This window comes from Diabrotica virgifera, chromosome 9, assembly GCF_917563875.1.
Source record: "Diabrotica virgifera virgifera chromosome 9, PGI_DIABVI_V3a".
Lineage (NCBI taxonomy): Eukaryota > Metazoa > Arthropoda > Insecta > Coleoptera > Chrysomelidae > Diabrotica > Diabrotica virgifera.
In genome coordinates, this window is record NC_065451.1 from 51663613 (window position 1) to 51689472 (window position 25860).

Genomic DNA, 25860 nt, shown 5'->3' on the forward strand with positions numbered 1-25860 from the left:
GTAACAACTAGCGTTAGTGATGTGGGAGAGACTGATACATTTCATGTGAAAGTAGGATTGCACCAAGGCTTTGTGCTTAGTCCGTATTCTCATTAGTTTTGGACCAGATAACAGCGAAGCTACAAGGTAACATTCCCTGGTGCTTAATGTATGCTCATGATGTGGTGTTGGTGGGAAATAGTAAAGGCGTCTAAGAAAAAAAAACTGGAACAGTGGATATAAGCTCTTGAGGAAAAAGGTTTAAAACTTAGTAGGTCACATACAGAGTATTTGAAATGTTCGTTTAAAGATGGAGTTACTACAAATAAAATGGTATCTTTGGATGGTGAAATTATTGTGAAATCGGTGTTATAGAGTAATGGGAAAATAGATAGAGATGCATGCAGTAGAATTAGGGTTTCGTTGGATGAAGTGGAAGGAATTAAGTGGTATGTTGTGTGACAGAACAAATCCAATGAAGTTGAAGGGAAAATTCTATAAAATAGCATACAATTAAGAATGATTATATTAGAAGAAGTCTAGGGATGGCAGTTGGCACCAACTGATGACAAAATGAAGGAGCATAGGTTAAAATGGTTTGGTCATGTTCAACGTTGAGACGGTATTACGAAGAATTGCTGAACTACGGGTTCCTGGAAGAAGTAAGAGAGAAAGACCAAAGAAGACCTGGGGGAGAGAGACACTTAAGCAGGACATGTAGGTAAAGGGGATTGATGTTGATATGACCCAAGATAGACACTTATGGGGAAATGCAACTAGGGAAGCCGACCCCACATAGAGATAATGGCAAAAAGAATGATAATGATGATTACAGATAGGTATATAAAATGTGTAGAGTTAAACATAATGTTTGGTTACATTAAGTAATCTAGTTATTGTATAACAAAATTGCTTGTATGGTACCTACACTAACACTACAATTGCATTAAACATAATAATTGTGTAGATATCAGATATGAATGTTTACAAATAAAAAGACTAATTGCCAATTGTTAAAACTAAAAGTTAAGCACGCAGAAATCTAAAAATCAACAATTTTATCATCCTGTATTCACTTATATAAATATAATCGCTAAATTACGATTTAATCATTTTAATTCAATACCAAACATTTATCGTACATCAACTAACGTGTAACGATAAAAAATATAAAACTGAAAGTATTTTTACTACGTCATTGTGAGTTAGTTACAGTTTCAGCACATAGATACTTGAATACTATTGTTTTATTATCTCTTTCGCGTTTTTACCAAAGATACAAACGAACGCAAAACACTGTCGTGATATAATTTGCCCTAAAAGTTATCAAAAACTGTGTTTCGGAATAATTTTACAAATGACATTGAACTTGTAAGTGATCTGTGGAAAGAGTTGTGTCAGGAAAGAGTGGTCAGCTGTTTACCTACTTATTTTATGTGAGTATTTTACTTGGTTATGTATTCATTGATTTTATCTAATAGTGACGTGACTGTAAATAACAGAGTGAGCATGTGCGAATGCTTAGGAGGTCAAGTATTTTGGGAAATCGAAACACAAACGCAAATTAATGCAACTCCAAATGATTATTAGAAACATTAGACCAGGGTATTTATGAAAAACAAATCGATTTTTAAATATAGCACCTAGAAACTTACAACTTTTTACATTTTGTTCTGTATGATGTCAGGGAAAAGTCTATAGTAAATTAATGGGTAGAAATGCACAGTTAAATTTTAAAGTGCATAAAATGCATCCAAACGTGCATAAACATATCAAAATAAGTGTATTAACGCCACAGGCGTCTCTAGCCCATGTAGCGCCCGTGTGCAATCGATGCCCTGGCGCCCTTTGATAGACGCGCAGTCAAAATGGAATAGTCGAGTAGGTACCTACCTAGTACTAGTAGGTACATAGGGTATTAGAGGGTATTAGGTACGCTTATAATGTAAACACAAAACCAGATGGAAACCGTGCAATATTAAATTATGTCGGGAGCCAACAGGTACTCACGTCGTCAGAACAACCTACGCAAATATTTAATTAAAAATTAACTTTTTTATCTATGAGGTAAGGTTGAAAATTGGTTGTGGACATTTGACGCGTTTGAGCACACGAGTAAATAGTACTTTTAGATAGGAATTTGTTAGATGAATAAAAAAGAACAACTTTGTGATTATTTAAAACAAAATAATAATTTACTAACGAATTATTACAGGCGCCCATCAGGGTTGCTTTATCCATTAGGCAATATAGGTTATAGAATAACTTTTGAATAAAAAGTAAAATAGCAATTCTGCTTAACGCATTTGAAAGTTCATGTCAAATTATACCGGCTTTGATTATTTGCATTGCTAAAAATTAATTTTTTTATTGTTAAACAAAGCTATAAACACATAGTGCGTGAGTAATTATGTACCGCGCGACTAATGAATTACCTACCCGCATATCTTGAAAAACTTAATGACCTATCATATTGTCCGTGGTTTTGATAAACAGTTCAAAGAACACTTTCTTAAACCAGCATCCTAATTGCTTACTTAAAATGCATTGTTCATGGGGATAGTACACACTTCTGCGAAAACACTTTCTTAAAAACTAGCTATACCTATTTTTACAAATTTTGTCTTATACAGGGTGTTCAAAATTTATATGCTCGTGGTTGAGAAATATGAAAATTTTTATTTCAATTTGAATTTTAAATATAAATATAGTCTTTAATTTCTCATGTCAAACAAGAATATAAAATACATTGTAAATTATGATTCGGAAGTGCTCCTAGTAGCATTTAACGTGTCATGGTTTGTTTATTTCTACTGCATCTTGATTGTAAATTTAGTATAGTTCTTTAAAATTTTCGCAATACCCTACGAAAAGGATATAGGTGAAAATATAGAATTGCGAAACAAAATTATTATTTTAAGTTAATAACCGTGAAACTGTTACTTACTTACTTATTCTAAGTATCTACATTATATATTACTCTAAATTATCTACAACTTATTCTTATTGATAGTTAATTTAATTTTTTTTTTAATTTAATTTTAACAGCTATTCATAATAACAATTCTCAGTATTGAAATAAAATTGAAAAATAAAGGTAGGTACTTTATCCTTGAGAGAAACTCATATTTTTTGGCATACCTCGTATAAAATTGATAAAATTTGATATGTGATGGTTGAATCTCAAGTTTTAGAGCATGCAACACTTTTTATGAAAAATAACTTTTTTCGTAGAATTTATAATAAAAGAGTTATATTTGTAATAACTGAAAATGATGCTAGATATCCGTAATTTGAGAAATATTTTCATTTTTTTTTTCAATTAGAAGGATGTCATTTCATTTTTCCAAACAACTTTTCATAATAACAATTATATTCAATATTCTGAAAAATAAAGGTAGGTTTATTTATAAACTACTTTACCTACTCTTGAGCGAAATTCCTATTTTTTCGGCATACCTCGTATAAATAACAGTGACAAAATTTCATATCTGATTGTTGTATTTGGATCATGCAGAACTTTTTATGAAGACTAACTATTTTCGTAAAATTAATAATAAAAAAGTTTCCCGTGTGTGTCCAACTTAAGTAAACACGCTGTATATTATATGAGTTTATAATTTGATGTAGCGAATTTGGATTAAGTACCTAAGATTAAAATAAAATAAGTGTCGAAGATTACAAAATCTTATCAGATTACATTATTTTTGAAATATTTCATTAAATTCGTGTAATCTGATAATTATGTAATAGTAACAACCACTTAGATAATAATAGATACTTGAACTAGACGAAATTTAAAATTGCTAGAAAATTATGTAAAGTATACATAAATTAATGTTTTTTATTCTAGATGAACTGGCTGATAAAGCATACACACAACTCAGTCGTGATAAGAAAGATATGAAAGAAATCTTAGATTTAGATTTTAGAAAGAAACTTTAAGTACAGTAAAACCTGTGTTAACGGCCATCTGTCAAAACCGGAAACCTGAACTAGCCGGCCAGTTTCAAAGTTCCCCAAACCAAAATTTGTGGACTACAAAACCTGGTATTGCGGCTACCTTTTTATATCGGCCAATAGTTCTGTCATTTTTAGTGACCGTTATTGACAGGTTTTACTGTAATAAAATTTTTCTAATATTTCTCAGAAACCTTATTTTAATTCAGAAAGTCAGCTTTTCTTAATCTCCGTGCACCTATAGGAGAAGCTCCGCTGCATACAGCTGCGGCCTGCGGCCATTGAATAGTTGACCTTTATAATATATCGACTATTAGTAATTTTGACCGTTACCATGCGACGAGTAATACACTCAATTGCCTTCTACAATCACTGCACTCAGTGGTAGGGGAGCCCAAGCGGGGATTTTTGCAGTTACTCGAGCGCGTCAGATTATCATATGGGGAGAAACCCGGTGCCCTGCAGATGTACCTCTACCATATATTGGCTCTTAACACAGGGGGGTTCGTTAAGGGGGCCCGAAAAAAAATCTATCCTTAAAAATACTCGAAATTTTCAGATTAAGATAAGGTAAGTTAAGGACATGCAAAAAAGTATATATTTTAAAAATCTGACGATTTGAGCGGGGCGTAAGGAAATGGGTGAGTTAAAAAGTTTTACAAAAAAAGCGAATAATTCGCGAAATCAACGTTAGATCGAAAAACTAAAAAATACGTGTTCAATATTTTTCAAAAATCTATCGACTGATAGCAAACATGACCCCCACGGAGAGGGGTGGGGGTAAATTTAAAATTTTAAATACAAATCCCGCGATATTTCGCGAAATAATCATTAGATCGAAAAACTGCAAAATACACTTAATCCATATTTTTGAATAATCTATTGAACTGTACCAAACACGACCACCCACGGAGGTGGGGTGGGGGTTACTTTAAAATCTTAAATAGGAGCCCCAAATTTTTACTCCAGATTTGGATTCTTTGCGTAAAAATAAGCAACTTTTATTGGAAAATTCCAACATGGAAATGGAAAATTAAATTAAAAAATGGCAAGCGCCCACTAAAATGGAAAACTTTACTTAACTTTTTTTGGTTTAAGGACCTACTCTTCACAACCCGATATGTCCACAAAGCGCTCGAGTGACTGCACATTTAGCATACTTCGCTCCCCTACTACAATGTTTTATGACATCCCCCTAATGTATCGTATCTCCTTTCAATTTATTCTGACACCCTCCATTTTTTTCTGATTCCTTCAAGTTTTTCTAGCGCCCTCCAATTTTATCTTATACCCTTAATTTTTTCTGACTCTTATTTTTTATTTTATAACTCGAGAAGGACTGGATTGATTTGGCTACTTTTAATTTTGAAGTATTTAAAAAGTCTAAGGAAGAAATTTTTACAATATCCCATCAGATATCAAATTTTAATATTTTTAATAATTGAAAATTGTAGAAGGAACTTTTTTAAATAAAATTAATTTAAAATTATTCAATTTGAATATGTGTCTTATGTTTTGTGAACATGTTGTTGTTTGAATGTCCCTGATATCTTTAGAAACAAAAAAAAATAGACGGTGTTGTAATTTAACATGTGTTTTAACCGAAACAAAAGTTTGAGACTCCTTGTAGGGAGAAAAAGGCACAAAGGTGAGTATACCTCGATAAAACGTTGTAGTCTCGTATTTTGTGAATATTTAATTTTTTTAATTTCTCTGATATCTTTAATAACAATGAAACTAGACGGTATTACTCTTTAATATAATGTGTTTCTATGTTGTACATGTGTGACGTGATGCATGTCGTCAGTTGAAACACATATTAAAGAGTAATACCGTCTAGTTTCTTTGTTATTGAAGATATTAGAGAAATTGAAAAAATAAAATATTCACAAAATATGAGACTACAACATAATATCGAGGTATACTCACCTTTGTACCTTTTTCTCCCTACAAGGTGTCTCGAACTTTTGTTTCGGTTAAAACACATGTTAAAATACAAAACCGTCTATTTTTTTTTGTTTTTAAAGATATCAGGGACATTCAAAAACAAAATGTTCGCAACACATAAGACTACAATACGATTTCGATGTATACTCACATTTGTACCTCATCCTCCCTACAGGGCGTCTCAAATTTAACATAAGAAAAACATTTCTTTTCTTCCACCCGGTATAAGTACAAAAAAAAGTTTGAGTAAACCTTTGCATAACTGTGTAAATACTAAAGAAAAATCTAAAATAATAAAAAAAATTAGCGAAACCCGTTAATCTTTTCACGAAAAAATTTACTATGAAAATTCAGCAGAATTTTATATATCCCTAACTTTGACGAGCAGTTTAACTTACAGATCCTTTAAAAACCTGTATAAGATTTTTACGTGAAATTAATGATTTTCTCACAGATAACTGGGGTTAATATCTGCCCTTATTCTATAGCTGCAGCCACTATAGCTATTTTCCTAACAAGTGCAGAAAGTCATGCTTTTCCGCACGCGACTGCAGTTTGCCGAACGACGCGAAGCGGGAGTTCGGCAAGCAGTCGAGTGCGGAAAAGAGACTTTCTGCAAGAGTTAGGAACAATATTTTTTCTACGAGTCTTTAAAAAATGACCAAATCTTAATCAATTAATTGAATTAATATGAAAGTACATACACAAATTAATTCTTTACAAGGTTGTCAAAACCAAACTTTCAGCATAATTGGTTAGCATGACTCAAAACCACTGTTATTGTCTACTGATTTGACTTTCGAATATTATGTCAAAATAATTTTATTTCATCAAATTGTCGCGTTAATTTCATTAAAACAGGAACACAATAAGATTTATTTGAAATAAAATAGTAAATAATATCTAAATATTAGTTTATTGCATGTATTATAAATATTTTAAGGCCATAATAAAATATCTAAATGCAGTGCGGAAAAGTAGTGCCGAAAAGTAAAACGCGTGCGGAAAAGTAAAACTTTCTAAACTAAATCGCGTGCGCGAAAGTAGACGTTTTTGCACGCTCGTAGAAAAAATAGTTTACACCTTCATTACTATACTGTGATACTGTATGGGCTATTCCACGAATATACGACTGTCTTGGATTATCGCGACAACGCATATTTTAGTGTGCAATATAAGAAGTGCGAAAGTAAATGGCTCTAATAATTGTTCCAATAAACAACAATGTATTTTGCAATTTACTTTCGTTCTTCATAATTTGCACAGTAAAATATTCGTTGTTGAGGTAAACCAAAATAGACGTATGTTCGTGGAATAGGGTATAAAATCGTAGTGTCGTACGGATTTACATATCTACTAAATGTGAAAGTGCTTTTCAAAAGTTCCGAAACGCGACCGAAATGCCTAGAATGCATTTGAAGGACGTGAAAAAAAAAACAAGAGCCATTTTCAAATTGAATAATTTTAAATTAATTTTATTTAAAAAACTTCCTTCTACACTTTTCAATTATTAAAAATATTAAAATTTGATATCTGCTGGGATATTGTAAAAATTTCTTCCTTAGACTTTTTAAATACTTCAAAATCAAAAGTAGCCAAATCAACCCAGACCTTCTCGAGTTATAAAATAAAAAATAAGAGTCAGAAAAAATTAAGGGTATAAGATAAAATTGGAGGGCGCTAGAAAAACTTAAAGGAATCAGAAAAAAATGGAGGGTGTCAGAATAAATTGAAAGGAGATACGATAAATTAGGGAGATGTCATAAAACATTGTAGTAGGGGAGCCAAGTATGCTAAATGTGCAGTCACTCGAGCGCTTTGTGGACATATTGGGTTGTGAAGAGTAGGTCCTAAAACCAAAAAAAGTTAAGTAAAGTTTTCCATTTTAGTGGGCGCTTGCCATTTTTTAATTTAATTTTCCATTTCCATGTTGGAATTTTCCAATAAAAGTTGCTTATTTTTACGCAAAGAATCCAAATTTGGAGTAAAAATTTGGGGCTTCTATTTAAGATTTTAAAGTAACCCCCACCCCATCTCCGTGGGGGTCATGTTTGCTATCATTCGATAGATTTTTGAAAAATATTGAACACGTATTTTTTAGTTTTTGGATCTAACGTTGATTTCGCGAATTATTCGCTTTTTTTGTAAAACTTTTTAACTCACCCATTTCCTTACGCCCCGCTCAAATCGTCAGATTTTTAAAATATATACTTTTTTGCATGTCCTTAACTTACCTTATCTTAATCTGAAAATTTCGAGTATTTTTAAGGATAGATTTTTTTTTCGGGCCCCCTTAACGAACCCCCCTGTGTTAAGAGCCAATATATGGTAGAGGTACATCTGCAGGGCACCGGGTTTCTCCCCATATGATAATCTGACGCGCTCGAGTAACTGCAAAAATCCCCGCTTGGGCTCCCCTACCATTGAGTGCAGTGATTGTAGAAGGCAATGGAGTGTATTACTCGTCGCATGGTAACGGTCAAAATTACTAATAGTCGATATATTATAAAGGTCTAAACTATTCAATGGCCGCAGGCCGCAGCTGTATGCAGCGGAGCTGCTCCTATGGGTGCACGGAGATTAAGAAAAGCTGACTTTCTGAATTAAAATAAGGTTTCTGAGAAATATTAGAAAAATTTTATTACAGTAAAACCTGTCAATAACGGTCACTAAAAATAACAGAACTTTTGGCCGATATAAAAAGGTAGCCGCAATACCAGGTTTTGTAGTCCACAAATTTTGGTTTGGGGAACTTTGAAACTGGCCGGCTAGTTCAGGTTTCCGGTTTTGACAGATGGCCGTTAACACAGGTTTTACTGTAATTAAAGTTTCTTTCTAAAATCTAAATCTAAGATTTCTTTCATATCTTTCTTATCACGACTGAGTTGTGTGCTTTATCAGCCAGTTCATCTAGAATAAAAAACATTAATTTATGTATACTTTACATAATTTTCTAGCAATTTTAAATTTCGTCTAGTTCAAGTATCTATTATTATCTAAGTGGTTGTTACTATTACATAATTATCAGATTACACGAATTTAATGAAATATTTCAAAAATAATGTAATCTGATAAGATTTTGTAATCTTCGACACTTATTTTATTTTAATCTTAGGTACTTAATCCAAATTCGCTACGTCAAATTATAAACTCATATAATATACAGCGTGTTTACTTAAGTTGGACACACACGGGAAACTTTTTTATTATTAATTTTACAAAAATAGTTCGTCTTCATAAAAAGTTCTGCATGATCCAAATACAACAATCAGATATGAAATTTTGTCACTGTTATTTATACGAGGTATGCCGAAAAAATAGGAATTTCGCTCAAGAGTAGGTAAAGTAGTTTATAAATAAACCTACCTTTATTTTTCAGAATATTGAATATAATTGTTATTATGAAAAGTTGTTTGGAAAAATGAAATGACATCCTTCTAATTGAAAAAAAAAATGAAAATATTTCTCAAATTACGGATATCTTTATTTTTCAATTTTATTTCAATACTGAGAATTGTTATTATGAATAGCTGTTCAAATTAAAATAAAAAAAAAATTAAATTAACTATCAATAAGAATAAATTGTAGATAATTTAGAGTAATATATAATGTAGATACTTAGAATAAGTAAGTAACAGTTTCACGGTTACTAACTTAAAATAATAATTTTGTTTCGCAATTCTATATTTTCACCTATATCCTTTTCGTAGGGTATTGCGAAAATTTTAAAGAACTATACTAAATTTACAATCAGGATGCAGTAGAAATAATCAAACCATGACACGTTAAATGCTACTAGGAGCACTTCGGAATCATAATTTACAATGTATTTTATATTCTTGTTTGACATGAGAAATAAAAGACTATATTTATATTTAAAATTCAAATTGAAATAAAAATTTCAATATTTTTCAATTTTATTTCAATACTGAGAATTGTTATTATGAATAGGTGTTCAAATTAAAATAAAAAAAAAATTAAAATAACTATCAATAAGAATAAATTGTAGATAATTTAGAGTAATATATAATGTAGATACTTAGAATAAGTAAGTAAGTAACAGTTTCACGGTTACTAACTTAAAATAATAATTTTGTTTCGCAATTCTATATTTTCACCTATATCCTTTTCGTAGGGTATTGCGAAAATTTTAAAGAACTATACTAAATTTACAATCAGGATGCAGTAGAAATAAACAAACCATGACACGTTAAATGCTACTAGGAGCACTTCGGAATCATAATTTACAATGTATTTTATATTCTTGTTTGGCATGAGAAATAAAAGACTATATTTATATTTAAAATTCAAATTGAAATAAAAATTTTCATGTTTCTCAACCACGAGCATATAAATTTTGAACACCCTGTATAAGACAAAATTTGTAAAAATAGGTATAGCTAGTTTTTAGGAAAGTGTTTTCGCAGAAGTGTGTACTATCCCCATGAACAATGCATTTTAAGTAAGCAATTAGGGTGCTGGTTTAAGAAAGTGTTCTTTGAACTGTTTATCAAAACCACGGACAATATGATAGGTCATTAAGTTTTTCAAGATATGCGGGTAGGTAATTCATTAGCCGCGCGGTACATAATAGATAGTTAAAATATACCTGTGTATTAAGATTCTTAAACATAGATAAAAATATGATTAGTGTAGAAAATAGAATTAAAATAGTCGAAATATTATTTTTTCTTGGAAATCCATAAAGACATGTTTAGAAAAAGGAAAGAGATTTTGGTAAATACGTCACGATTGAAAGTTGTTTTGGATTGGCTGGAAAATTAATTCTGGAGGGAAACGATTTGGAAGGATGAGAATGAATGAGGAGAGAGAGGCAGTCTGTTTTGTTGGATCGAAAGGAAGAGGCCAGTTTTGAGAGTAGGGTAAAAGACAAACAAAATGCCGGTTGGTTTTTGGAAAAGTGACAAGCATCATATCGTGGAACGAGTAATAGGCCAAGTCGAGAGATGATATAATTCCTTCAGTCTAAAGTATCCAGCGTTTGTTTAAGTGTTTAACAAAGTTGGAAAACTGCATCAGGAGATAGCCGGAACGAGTACTGTACGAGGCATAGTGAGGAAAGGGAGAACTAGTTTGCAGAGCAGCAGGGACAGTATTGGAAAACGTGGACGAGTTTGTTTGGATCGCAACACCAGCAAGGAAGGAAACGTGTTTTGTGTGAAGACATTGTCGAATCATCAGCAAAGGTCAGTTTTAATTTTTGTTGAGACATGAATGTATGGTTTTGCGTATTAAATACCACAGTTCATATTGAACTACACATTTCACTATTATAAGATCATCAAACCTTAATCAATTTTGTTACTTATAAATCATTATAGTTGATTTTTTTATATACAATAATATTGATAAAATAAATTCTTTTTATATCAAGAAAATTTTGAACAGGTAGAACATCTTGTATAGCAGAGGTAGAGAGATTCATAGTTAATTATTAAAAAAAAACAAATTTGGAGACAAAAAGAAATAAGATTCCTATTTAGTCCAGAAAGCCACTGCGCATCCGCTAGGAAAAATATTCTAATTCGGATTTTTTGCACAATCTTACTCAAAAAGGACTCCTTTTAACAAATTTGCATGTTGCCAGGACCAAAAGATGGTAAAAAATTTTTTAAACGTTTTTTTTTTGTTTTTTTCCTAAAATTATTTTTTTTTGCACGGAAAAAAGTTTTTTTAGGTTTTTTGGATCATTACAAACAGAAAAGGTCTTTAGTGACTTTTCTCTAAAAATGATAGTTTTTGGCATATAAGCGATTAAAAATTGAAAAATTGCGAAATCGACCATTTTTAACCCTCAAAAACTATGTGAAAAACTGAAAATTAGAATGTTGCCAAGGCAGGTAGATATTCTTTAAACATCGATTGATAAAATCCAAAAGAGTTTTTTGCAATACAATATTCAAAACTCCTTTGTTTTTTAATTGCTAATCAAGCGTGCGCGACACTGTTTTCCACCGACAGTATGGAGCAAATGAAAGGAATAAATTCGTTATTTCGTAAACCGGCGACTTTAAGGCAAAATCCCGAAATAGGTCGATTTTTATTTTTAAGTTATGATATTGTGGCATATATAGTATACTAGTGACGTCATCCATCTGGACGTGATGACATAATCGATGATTTTTTAAATCAGAATAGGGGTTGTGTGCCAGCTCATTTAAAATGTTCTTCAATTCTCTATTCAGTAATATAAACATTTACATAATTATTTATACAGGGTGTCCAAAATTTTTTATTAAATTAAATTATTTGACAAAAAAAGGAGTAGAAGGACACCCTGTATAAATAATTATGTAAATGTTTACATTACTGAATAGAGAATTAAAAAACATTTCAAATAAGCTACCACACGACCCCTATTCTCATTTAAAAAAATCATCGATTACGTCATCACGCCCAGACGGATGACGTCACTAGTATACCATATATGCTAAAATATCATTACTTAAAAATAAAAATCGACCTGTTTCGGGATTTTTCCTTAAAGTCGCCGGTTTACGAAATAACGAATTTATTCCTTTCATTTGCACCATACTGTCGGTGAAAAATAGTGTCGCGCACGCTTGATTAGCAATTAAAAAACAAAGAAGTTTTGAAAATTATATTGCAAAAAACTTTTCGGGATTTTATCAATCGATGTTTAGAGAATATCTAGCTACCTTGGCAACATCCAAATTTTTAGTTTTTCACATAGTTTTTGAGGGTTAAAAATGGCCAATTTCGCAATTTTTCAATTTTTAATCGCTTATATGTCAAAAACTATCATTTTTAGAGAAAACTCACTAAAGACCTTTTCTGTTTGGAATGATCCAAAAAACCTAAAAAAAATTTTGCTCCATGCAAAAAAAAATTATTTTAGGAAAAAAACAAAAAAAAAACATTTAAAAATTTTTTGACCACCTTTTGGTCCTGGCAACATGCAAATTTGTTAAAAGGAGTCCTTTTTGAGTAAGATTGTGCAAAAAATCCGAATTAGAATATTTTTTCTAGCGGATGCGCAGTGGCTTTCTGGACTAATTTTCATAATTATTAGATAAAATTTCCGTTTGATAAAATAAACGACTTTTATCATTTCTAATTGAAATTCATATGTGTATTATTTTATTCTCTTTTATCTATCCTTATTAGGAAGCCACTGAGAAATATTTTGAAGCCACGAAAGTAAGTATTGATAGCATAATTTAGCTCTGAGATTTACAATTTATTTAAGTTTGATTAATGAGATAATTTAATTGATTAATTAGTCAAAGTATATCACAAGAGTATATACATTGTAAATCCCAAATCATGATTTCCAAAGTTTGTACACTGTAAATTATGATTCGGGAGTGCTCCTAGTAGCATTTAACGTGTCTTGGTTTGTTTATTTCTACTGCACCTTGAATGTAAATTTAGTATAGTTATCTGGTCGAAGTCAAACAATAAAAACTCGCACGCAATTTTCCCCTTGTTGCCATATTTTAAATTTGAAAAAAAATATAGGGAATATTCAGATTTTCTTGACATGCCTGTCTTCTTATAGCGAGCATTTTATTGGCTAGAAGTAGTTACTAGTATATACAGGGTGAACCACGCTCAACGGGACGGAGCCTACCGGGGAAACGGCTAAATATATTAAAAATTCCTTCCGTAGGAATACGTAGGTCAGTACCGGCTACAAATTAAAATTTGTGAAATATATACAGGGTGTCCCAATTTAGCGTAATGATATAAGCTTATATATTTTTAAATGGAACAACCTATATTTCACTTTAATTTTGAATTCTACTGAACAAAATAATGTTATTTTATTCAACATTCCCTATACCTATTTTTGACAGATTTCGATTTATTTGGGTTTTTCTGAAAATGTACTTTTCGCGAAATCAATGAATTACACATTATCGCATGAATTTTAATTTAACGTCTTTTTGTCAGTTAATTGTCAACTGTCCATGCTTTACATCAGAATAATTACCATTTGAAACTAATTTACAGAGTGTTCGCAATCTGAAGTGTCATTGCTGTACAATATTTTGTGTAATTACTTTCTTAACTTAAATGGGACACCCTGTATTTTACTTTAATTTTGAATTCTAATAAAAAAAATATTATTACTTTATTAAACAATCCCTATACCTATCTTTGATAATTTTCGATTTATTTGCATTTTTTTGAAAATGCACTATTCTTGAAATTAATTAATTACACTTTATTACATAAAGTTAAAAAAAACACTGGAAAAAATTAAATTACATTAAATGTTCAAAATGGTGTCCATTTTCTTCAATACATAACCTCACTCTGTGTTCAAAATTTTGTTTTACTTTTCTTAACATTTCTGGAGTAACTGTTGCAAACGCATTACGAATACGCGTTTTCATGTCTTCCGCGGTTGTAGGTGGAGTTTGATAAACCAAACTTTTAATATGTCCCTAAAAAAAAGTCCATTGATGTTAACCCAGGTGATCTAGGAGGCCAATTGACAGCACCACCCCTACCTATCCACTTTCCGGGAAATTTTCTGTCTAAATATTCTCTAACATTACGCGTGTAATGTGCTGGAACACCGTTTAGCTGCAGAAACATTGTTCTTCTAATATTTAAAGGGATATTTTGCAGAAGTATCCAAAAGTCTCTTCGTAGAAATCTTAAAAACTTTTGTCCATTTAAATGATCATTAAAAAAATACGGTCCTATCACATGTTCTCTCCTATTATTCCACCAAATACATTAAGGGGCCATCGGTTTTGTCGATCAATACATCTATATTCATGTTGATTTTCCGTATTATAATAGTGAAAGTTATGTCGATTTACGAGTCCATTATTATGGAAAGTAGACTCATCAGTGAACAAAATTTTATCAAAAAAATGTTGATCTGCTCCCGTTTTGTCTAGAAACCACAAACAAAACTCTAACCTACGTTCAAAATCAGTTCCATACAAATGCTGATGCATTTGAATATGGTATGGGTGATATTTATATTTTTTAAGAATTCTGCGTATACTAGTTTGGCTTACTTCAATCTCCCTGGCCATCGTCCTTGTACTTGTATTTGGATTTTCAATAACTGATTGAATAACTTCTAATTCGGTATTTTCATCTTCAGTTATGGGATTTATCAATTTTCGTTTATTATAAACAACACTGCCAGTTTCACGAAATCTTATTAAGACTCTTTCAAATATTTCTTTACGAGGATGACGTTTTAAGGGAAATGTCTCAGCATAGACTCTTGATGCAAACAAACTGTTTTGATCACATTCACCCAGTATTAAAATCATATTTACTCGGTGTTCAATTGAATAATCTGCCATTTCTATTAATTGAAAGCAATACAGTTAATAGTTTCACTATTAGTTTGACAGCTAGGTACCTTTCGTTTTTTCATGGCATTCTTTATAATGTATAATGAGCTATGTAATTAACGACATTTAATGTTCCAGGTAACATAATGCAAATAGATCTGAAGATACTAGATATTAATATAAAATTTTATAATAGTTTGATTATAATAATTGTTACAGAATTCAAATATAGGGTATTTTGTTTAAGTTAAAACTTTATGTAATAAAGTATAATTAATCAATTTCAACAATAGTGCATTTTCAAAAAAATGCAAATAAATCGAAAATTATCAAAGATAGGTATAGGAATTGTTTAATAAAGTAATAATATTTTTTTGATTAGAATTCAAAATTAAAGTAAAATACAGGGTGTCCCATTTAAGTTAAGAAAGTAATTATACAGAATATTGTACAGCAATGACACTTCAGATTGCGAACACTCTGTAGGTTAGTTTCAAATGGTAATTATTCTGATGTAAAGCATGGACAGTTGACAATTAACTGACAAAAAGACGTTAAATTAAAATTCATGCGATAATGTGTAATTAATTGATTTCGCGAAAAGTACATTTTCAGAAAAACCCAAATAAATCGAAATCTGTCAAAAATAGGTATAGGGAATGTTGAATAAAATAACATTATTTTGTTCAGTAGAATTCAAAATTAAAGTGAAATATAGGTTGTTCCATTTAAAAATATATAACTTTATATCATTACGCTAAATTAGGACACCCTGTATATATTTCACACATTTTAATTTGTAGCCGGTACTGACCTACGTATTCCTACGGAAGGAATTTTTAATATATTTAGCCGTTTCCCCGGTAGGCTCCGTCCCGTTGAGCGTGGCTCACCCTGTATATGACGTCATTATTATATTTGGTGAGATGGCAAATGGTAACTGACGTCTGTCATAATAGTGGAGGTTAAATATAATGTCAAATTATTGTTTTCAAATTATATTTTATTTATTTATTTTATATTTTAACGACAGTTAATTTTTTAGTCAACTTCACTTTCCCTTCACTATCATTTATTCTCCTTCCCTATGGTTGATTAGGTTCGTAATAGCATTGTAGGTTTAGTTAGGCGTTAGTTTTAAAAAATGTTGCTGGCTAAATGGCAACAGCTCCCAAAGGCCGTAAAAGAAGTAAAAAATAAACAAACAAACATTTTAAATAACCTTCTATAGGATATCATAGAATGGAAAGAAAAAGGTGTAAGAATTTGTGTAAAACGCTTAAAACATCTAATATACGCTGATGATATTGTATTGATAACCGATAAAAAAGAAGAATTGTTTGAAATGATGATAAACTGGACATATAAGCTGAAAAGATAGGCCTTAATTACAGAAATACCAAAATCATAACACATACAGATGAGGACATCACAATAAGGATCGGACAAGATGAAATAGAACAAGATCACGATTATAAATCTGGGTCAAATTATAAGACTTAACAAGGAAAACCAAACAGCAGAGATCTAAAGACGAGTTAGACTGGCATGGGCGGCATTTGGCCAACTAAGCTACATCCTTAAAAACAAAAGATATCTACAACATCTAAGACCAAGATATACAATCAATGCTTACTCCTTGTTAACACTTATGGTTCCCAAACATGGACGTTTACAAAAGAAAACATGGACAAAACTATAAAAATGTAAAAGGCAATGCTAAGGTAAATGTTGTACATAAGACTAATAGATAAAAAGAGGAACGAGTGGATAAAAGAGAAAACCAAAGTTAGGGACCTTAGACAAGAAGTTGCAACATTGAAATGGAGATTTGCCGGACACAATATAAGACAAAAAGAAGACCGATGGAACACAATTCTTATAAATTGGAGACCGTGGGAATATAAACGAACGAAGCAAAGGATCTTATCAAATGAGATGGATAGATGATATCGAGCAGCATATGGGATCTAGGTGAATAACTGTAGCTACAGACAGAGAATAATGGAAAAGGGGAGGCTTATGTCCAAAGATCCGAAAAAGGCTAGTTAGATAGATTAGATAGGACATCATGACCTTGTCACTTATATTACAGATAGTTACCTTTATTTCACACTCTTAAAGACAAAGAGAAATAATGTAGCCGGTATCTGCTGTGGTAAATACATATACGTTTTTTATTTGACGACAGAGCTTACCTGCTAAACTAGACGGTGGCGAAAAAATTACTATGCGAGGAAAAATTTGTTAAATTTTTTTGCCGTCAAGTTTGTACAGTTGGGTTATGATGTCAATCTATGACGTGCATGCCTAATTGTTTGACTTATATTTTATTTGCAATTTTGAAATATTATGTCAAATTTATATTAACTATGATCTGGTTACTGTCCTATTTGAGTATTATTTTTATACGGGATAAGTATTATGTTTATATGGGAAAGCCGTCTCAGAACCTTGTTACTATCGTTGAACCAGTTCATGTAAGTACGATTAAAATATTGCTGTTTAAAATAAGTTTTTTTCTCTTTGCTTAGGAATCATATTCGCTTTTATGGAATTACTGGTGAATTTTCTGTTAATTTGTGCCGTGGAAGTTTGAAGCATCATTTAAGCTACAACAAAATAGCGTTTAGGAACATTTTTCGCAATTTTCTGAATAAATATTATGATTATTTTCTAATTTAAAACCTATTAAACACAATTAATTTTGTCAAGTTTTGAACACAAACAATCTTTTGCCAGTGTTATAATCTGTCAACCAACCATTCTGGTAAAATTTATCACATCAAAAAGCCAATAATATTCCAGTATTTCAAGGTTCTTGCTCAGGATTTTAAAGAACCGCTTCGATTGACATGAAATTTGAAATACGCATAGGAAATATGTCAAAGAAAAAGTGTCCATATCCAAGGGGTGAGTGCCACACCTTCTCAAAGTCAAATGAAATATATTTTTTAAATTTTTATCGCGGCTATAGAACCCGAATTACCAGGGCCGCATTTAGGTCAATTGACGCCCTAGGCAATTCTCTAGTAGCCGCCCTTCAAGCATGTACCATTTTTGAAAAAAAAAAATTGCAATCAGATTTGTTTATTTAAATAAGAATACATAAAAATTGTCATTTCAGTTCGATCACATCAGATTTCTTTCTTGATTTTTCTTTGGAAAAATCATCTATAATGTCGTCATAATTTATCGCCTTTGTTACATCACTCTCTATGGACAAAATCGACAAATTGTTAAGACGTTCTTACGTCATACTTGATTGGAAATTATTTTCATGACTATTTTAAATTCTTGATATTTTCGAAAATGATCTTTCAGCGGACACGTTGGTTGGCAACTGGGAGGCACATATAAATGCGCAAAACAATATCAAAATTAGGGAAAATCTTTCAATCCCTCTTCTTTAAATATTTAGATATGTCAATTATTGGTGATGGTGATTTTATTGTGGTATCCAAATGAACCTGTAAGTGAATGCATTCATGTATCTATTAGTGCAGTCAGTGAGGATTTTTGTCTCCGAATTCCATCCTACTGCATCAATTTACTTGATATTTTCACTGCAAGTAGAGAATAGCTCAAGAAACAAAGTCTACGCTATATCCTATGACGCTTTTAACTTAGGGGTGGTCCACCCGTTCTCGGGGGTGGAATTTTTTATCAAAGTCACACCGGAAGTGGCCAGAGAACCTAATTCTAAGCAATAACTGTTTTTTTACATTTTTTTGAAAACTCAATATTTTTGAGTTATTCGTGGTTAAAAATTTGCCATTTTCTTTGAAAAATGACACTTTTCGGAGACTTTTTTTTGGGAATACCATAAAAATTGGGCATCTAACGAAAAAAACTATATAAAACTTTTTTATAGTTTATGAAAAATCAGAGAGATTAATTTTTTCATAAATCTTCTAGTTTTAATAAAAAAGAGAGATGGTAGGTGAAAAAATATTTTTTTTGGTGCATGCTCAAATCGGTGTATTTAACTTAAAATAACAGAGAAATTGTCGATTTTAGGGGTATAATGCTACGAATACCTTTTGTAGTGCTTGAAAAGACCTTTAAAACAAGAACTATTAAATATCGGTTACATTCAAACTAAGCGAGATATGGTGCAAAAAACTTATGACTACCTAATGTATTTTAAGGAAAAATGAGAAGTATATTTAACCCCTCATCCACCAGAATTTAAATGCATCGTTTTTCTTCTAGAATACCTTCTACTATAGTATTATTTCTATATTCAAAAAGTTGGACGGGTTTAAAATGAATGGCTTTTGAAAAGAATAAGATCAAATTATAGAGCGCAATTTTAAATTGTCTTAAAAATCTTCCTTTTCTCCATGTAATTCGAAACTGATAAGAGATACGTAAAAAACTACCTTACAAAAATGTAGGTTTTCTTTTAAATAACAATTTTATTTTTCTTTCATTACTGTATCTCATTATCCGAGTTACATGGAGAAAAATGAAGATTTAAAAAAATTAAAAATGCTCTCTCTCTAAAACTTGATCTTATTTTTTTTTCAAAAACCATACATTTTAAACCCGTCCAACGTATTGTAGAAGCAGAACGATGTATTTAAATCTGCTGGATGAGGGGTTAAAATATACATACTTCGCATTTTATCTTAAAATAAATTAGTCATCCTTTTTTGTTGCACCGTATCTCGCTTAGTTTGAATATAATCGAAATTTAACAGTGCGGTCGTTTTAAAGGTCTTTTCAGGCAGTACTTACAAAATATATTGATAGCATTATACCCTTAAAATCGACCATTTCTCTGTTATTAAGTTGAACATACCCATTTAAGCATGAAAAAAAAATTATTTTCACCTACCATATCTCTTTTTATGTTATCATTAGAAGACTTATGAAGGAACGAATCTCTTTGATTTTTCATAAGCTACAAAAATGTTTTATATATATTTTTTCGTTAGATGCATAATTTTTAAGGTATTCGCAAAAAACAGTCCGAAAAGGCGACATTTTTCAGTGAAAATGGCAAATTTTTAACCACGAATAATCCAAAAGGATTCAGTTTAAAAAAAAATTATAGAACACTGCGCCCGCCGCCTTTGCGGTGCTGCCGACGGCCCAATAATCCCTAAATTTACGACTTCTGTCCTTTTTGAATGAATAGTGTTAAGAAAATGCAATTTGTTTTCTAGAAATGAATGCCCACTTATATTCCATTGATGGATGTAGGTACTATGTAGATGTACTTAAAAATGTTATTGGATTTTAATTTTTACATGCAAATATTTTTTGCACGGTATTTTTGCCGCCCTCTCATAATTTGCCGCCCTAGGCAACTGCCTATATTGCCTAATGGATAAAGCAGCCCTGCGAATTACAACCTGATGAAGAAGGGAGTCTATTTTAATTGACTTGCAATCGAAATTTGTCTCATCAAATAATGCAAAAAAGAGGTTTTTTAACAAAAATGCTTATAATATTTTTACAAGTATTTCATGAGAGCTTTAAAATGAGCTAAGATAAAAGAAATTCGGATTAAACGGAAATCAAAAGCAGAAATTAAATTAAGAGGCTACATCAGTGCGTCATCAATATTTTTTTCGAAAGTTCTGCAAACTTTCAACAATGCGGCAATAGTGCGTCGGCAGTACGACAGAATCAGTGACACTATATTATTAAAATCAGTGTGACACAAAATCTAGGCATGGGATAATAGTATATTATTCAACGAGCATGTAATGATGGGACATAGAAGCTCTTCAAACACCAAATAAAGAACTGGAGTACCAAGTAGCCATAAGCAACAGCTTTCAATTGCTGGGAGAGGAAGACCAAAATGTAGACCTAGGAGATGCATGGCAGCGAGTGGCATCAGTGATAGAACAAGCAGCGAAAGAAACCATTGGGAAAAAGAGGACTCGCCCAAAACAGAAATGGTTTGACAAACAATGCGAAGAAATGCTGGAAACAAAAACTCAAAAAAGAATGAAAATGCTACAAAACCCTACAGATGAGAACAAAGCAGATTTTCGCAGAACGAGGGCACAGACAAGGCAACTACTCAGAACTAAAAAGAGAAGCTACATAGAACAGCAAATACGAGTAATGGAAATAAGTGGCGAGAGGAATCAAATAAGAAAATTCTTTAGGGAAGTGAAGACAGTCAGACAAGGTGGAAATGTTGGGGTAACACAAGCTATGAGAAATGAAGCAGGTGAACTGATAATGATGGAAACAGAAATCGTAGAGCGATGGAAGGAATACTTTCGGAATTTACTAAATATCTAAAGTGAGATGGAGGAATCAGAGACTACATTTCATTCTGCAGATGTGGAAATACCACCACCAACACTCCAAGAAGTAAAGAATGCAATAGCATCTGTTAAAGATCACAAAGCACCAGGAAATGATGGTATAAATGGTGAATTGATAAAAAAGGAGGAAACGTTTTACATAAAAAATTGTATGGCATTATTCTCAGAGTATGGCAACAGCAGAAAATGCCTAGAGAATGGAATGGAAGCGTTATAATACCCATACATAAGAAGGGAAATAAAGAGCAATTCCGAAACTACAGAGGCATATCGCTTATTAGTACAGCGTATAAGATTCTATCAATTATCTTTCTAAAGAGACTCACTCCGTATTCGGAAGATATTCTAGGCGACTACCAATGCGGCTTTCGAAGTGGAAAGTCAACAATAGATCAAATATTTACCATCCGACAGATATTACAAAAAAACTGGGAATTCAACCGAGATGTACACCAAATCTTCGTAGATTTCCAGCAAGTATATGACTCGATAAAAAGAAGCAGACTATGGCTAGCAATGCTAGAAATGGGAATACCAAGAAAATAAGTGCAGCTCACTCAAATGTGCGTGGCAGACTCATATGCACAGGTACAGATAGGAAACAGAATATCGATGCCGTTTAGTGTAACATCAGGGCTTAGACAAGGAGACCCTTTATCACCATTGCTATTCAATTTGGCTTTAGAATACGCAATAAGTAAAATATCGTCTGAACTAACAGGGGGTTTCGCAAATCGAGGATCAAAACTATTGTTGGCCTTTGCCGATGATCTAGATGCAATCGCTCATTCTACAAGAGACGTAAGAGAGGTGTTTTCACAGCTCGAGGAGGAAACAGGTAACCTGTGCCTTCGAATAAATGAAGAGAAGACGAAATATATGCTGGTGACCAAAAATCCAAGACCAAGAGTTAGGCAGAACGTAACTATTAATGACCACAACTTTGAAGTAGTAAAAGAGTTTAAATATCTGGGAGCAGTAATCACAGAGGACAATCACATAGAAAAAGAGGTCTCAGCAAGAATAGCTGCGGGAAATAGAGCATTATACTCCCTATCATCATTATTAAGATCTAAGCTGCTGAAAAGACAGTCTAAATTAAGACTGTACATGTCAATTATTCGCCCAGTTGTTACATATGGGAGTGAAACATGGACTCTACATCATCGAGAAATACATAAATTGCTGATATTTGAAAGGAAAGTCCTCAGAATGATATTTGGTCCTCAAAGAGATGAATTGACAGGAGAGTGGAGAAGGCGCCGCAATGCTGAATTGGTGACTCTATATGGTACTGAAAACATCGTCAGACATATAAAAGCTAATCGGATAAGATGGGCAGGTCATGTAGTAAGATCAGAGGAAGACAGAGTGCTAAAGACAGTGTTCTTCGAGAGACCAGACGGTAGAAGATCAGTGGGCCGTCCCAGAAAAAGATGGAAAGATGATGTTGAAACCGATCTATCTAGGATTGGGGTACAACAATGGCAAATCGAAGCGCAAGATCGCAGACGATGGAGGGCCATAGTGGATGCGGCGAAGACTCACCCCGAGTTGTAAAGCCAGTCAAGAAGAAGAAGAAGAAGAAGAAGAAGAAGAAGAAGAAGAAGAAGAAGAAGAAGAAGAAGAAGAAGAAGAAGAAGAAGAAGAAGAAGAAGAAGAAGAAGAAGAAGAAGATGTAATGATGGCTATTATTCACGATGATGAAGTTTGCGACACGAGCCGTAGGCGAGTGTCGTAATTCATCAGAGTGAGTAATAGCCATTACATGCGAGTAGAATACTATACTTTTTCTACGACCTTTTTTTATTTTAATTACTAAAAAATTTAATTATCAACTACTCTATATTTAAATTATAATAATTTACAGAAATACCTAAATACTATTTACCCCTAGGACGTGGCTGAATAATTGGTTGCCTACTATTACTAAATTCTTATTTATTGTAAAAATACAACTAGAAATAGTCAATATAAGTTCTATTCGTTTCCGAAAAATTATAAGCTTAAATTTGTACCTACTGTCAGTGAATCTAATAAATAGGAAATGGCTGTTGTCTGTGGACGTATTTCATAATATATAGTTATAATGTATATTTACATTTAACTATATATAATATAATAATATATAACTATACATAATATGTTAAAACATATTTAACACAATATAACTTGAAAAACAAACAAAATATTAGTTGTAAGTTCCAATTAACATAAACAAAATCCGCTAATGTCACTGTCACTAAATTAAATGATAAACGTCAAAATTTTTAGTAAACAAGATATAAACGTACAAAATATAGGGGAGAATGGGGGAATGGGAACCACTTAACTATATTCTTTAATAAAAAATAAATTTTAGGGTATATAAAAAATAGGTCCAGGCTAAGAGCTACTTTAAAATGTTAATTATCCTTCGCTATTATTATTATTGCGTAAATTTATTTAGTTATGTTAAAGTTATTATGTAATTACTAAATATAGTGAATGGCTCCAATTGCCCCAATAGGTCGGGTAATAAGAACCACAATTTATTTTAAGTCTTATCTGTATTAAATTTTTAATTTTCATAACAAAAATAGTAATACATTGTTTTTAACTCATTTTGTTTAAACAAAAGTCACAGAGATAATCTTTAGCTGTGTCAACCCCCGAACAATCTGCATGTACCCATCGACCACAAGCTGTACAGCGATACCACAGTTCTGCCACTTTCCCCAGAATCATAGCAGATCAAACATAAATCTGTTTCATTTTCATTATCCGAGTTATCATCACAAAGGTCTTTATCACTGACATTTTCTTCATCCGATGAGTCCCATCTGATGAGTCTTCATAATGGTTCCCATTACCCATTTTGTTTAGAAAATTTTAACCTATGAAAAAAATTACCAAAACCAGGTGATTAAAAAAACAAATCACATGCAATTATTCTTTAGGTAGTTAAGTTTAGTTTGCATAAAATATTTTTTAAGAAAAACATGTTGGGACTAACTTACCGTGAATTTTGTAAACCACGTGTATTATAACGATTACTGCAAAAAGTCTACTATGCTCACACAACATTCAAACAACACTGAATAAACATCTGCAACGATGTCGCTGCATCTCTGCATTGTCGGTAACGTGTCGCCAGTGTCAGCAAGTATTTAAAAGCGCGTAATTTAAATAAAACTGGGTGGCTCTCATTACCCGATGGCTCCCATTCCTCCATTCTCCCCTACTGACATTGTTTCAGTTAAAATTCCTTTAAAAATTTTTTGAAGTTAATTATTGGTATAAATTACAATAATTACTGTATTAAATAAACAAGTTTAAGTAATTTTATTTGCAGTTTATATACGATTAATGTTAAAAGTGGCATGCGCCACTTGAATCTAACTTCAGCCCGTGATAATGACCCGTGAGTAACTTCAGCCCGTGAGTAATGAATTATTACTCACGGGTACAGTAATGGGCGCTATTATCTATGAAAAAATAGCGAATAATGAGCATGTTATTAAACGGTCGTAGAAAAAAAGTTTATTTGTAGAAAGTGTATTTTTTTGTTCTTCTTAATGGCAGTACAGACTCGTTTTTGTAATATTCTATTTAATTATACAGTGATGAGCGCGCTAATAACCGGCACAATAGCACAAAAGATGGAAAACATATTAAGTGGTGAGATAAAAAGAAATTAAACCAGTAGAGCTGGGAGATTTAGCGATATTAACTTATAAATTTACATTATATTTACTGTTTCCTACTTTTACACGTTATGGTGGTACTTCACCCTCAGGAACGTCCCATGTTAGTTGGGGGTAGTTACCCCCTATGATAGGGGTTAATGAAGTAAACACTACTCGCTGTAAACGTATTTATTTACCAACTCTAAGTATAACAGTAAAGAGTTGGTGTGCTTACGGTATAACCATCTGATGATGTATTTGCTTTACGAATGATAATTGATAACAGATTGAATTAGAATGAATCACGCTTCTTTAGCTGGATTTATAAGTAAAGTGTAAGGTGTTGTTGTTTTGAATGCTGATACAGCGTGACCGTGAATTACAATAATATTGACTAGCTGACCAAGCGTTATTGCCGATCAGTGTACTTGTGTTGAGAAATCTGTGTCACCTACTTAATTTAAAACAAACGTGGTGTTTGTTTTTCTAGGACATTTAAAAATTAAATGACTATGTGTTGCTCTTATTTTTGGATGCTGATAATCCTAATACAACGTATCAGAGGAGTATGTCAACTAAAACTGTCACTGTGACAGTGGTAGTTTCCAAACTCGTGCGATACGTCTAAAGGTGGGAAACAATCAATATAATGTAAATTTATGAGTTTATAACGCTAAATTTCCCAGCTCGACTAGTTTC

At 32.0% G+C, this 25860-nt stretch overlaps 1 protein-coding gene across 1 annotated transcript in view; it reads left to right on the plus strand.

Moving 5' to 3' along the window:
* Nucleotides 1-1101: 1101 nt before the first annotated feature.
* LOC114327195 (ATP-binding cassette sub-family C member 4) overlaps nt 1102-25860 on the plus strand; it is a 167827-nt gene continuing 143068 nt past the window's right edge. The window contains exon 1 of the mRNA XM_028275725.2: nt 1102-1415. The gene's annotated coding sequence lies outside the window, so the exon portion shown is untranslated. The remainder of the gene's footprint in view (nt 1416-25860) is intronic.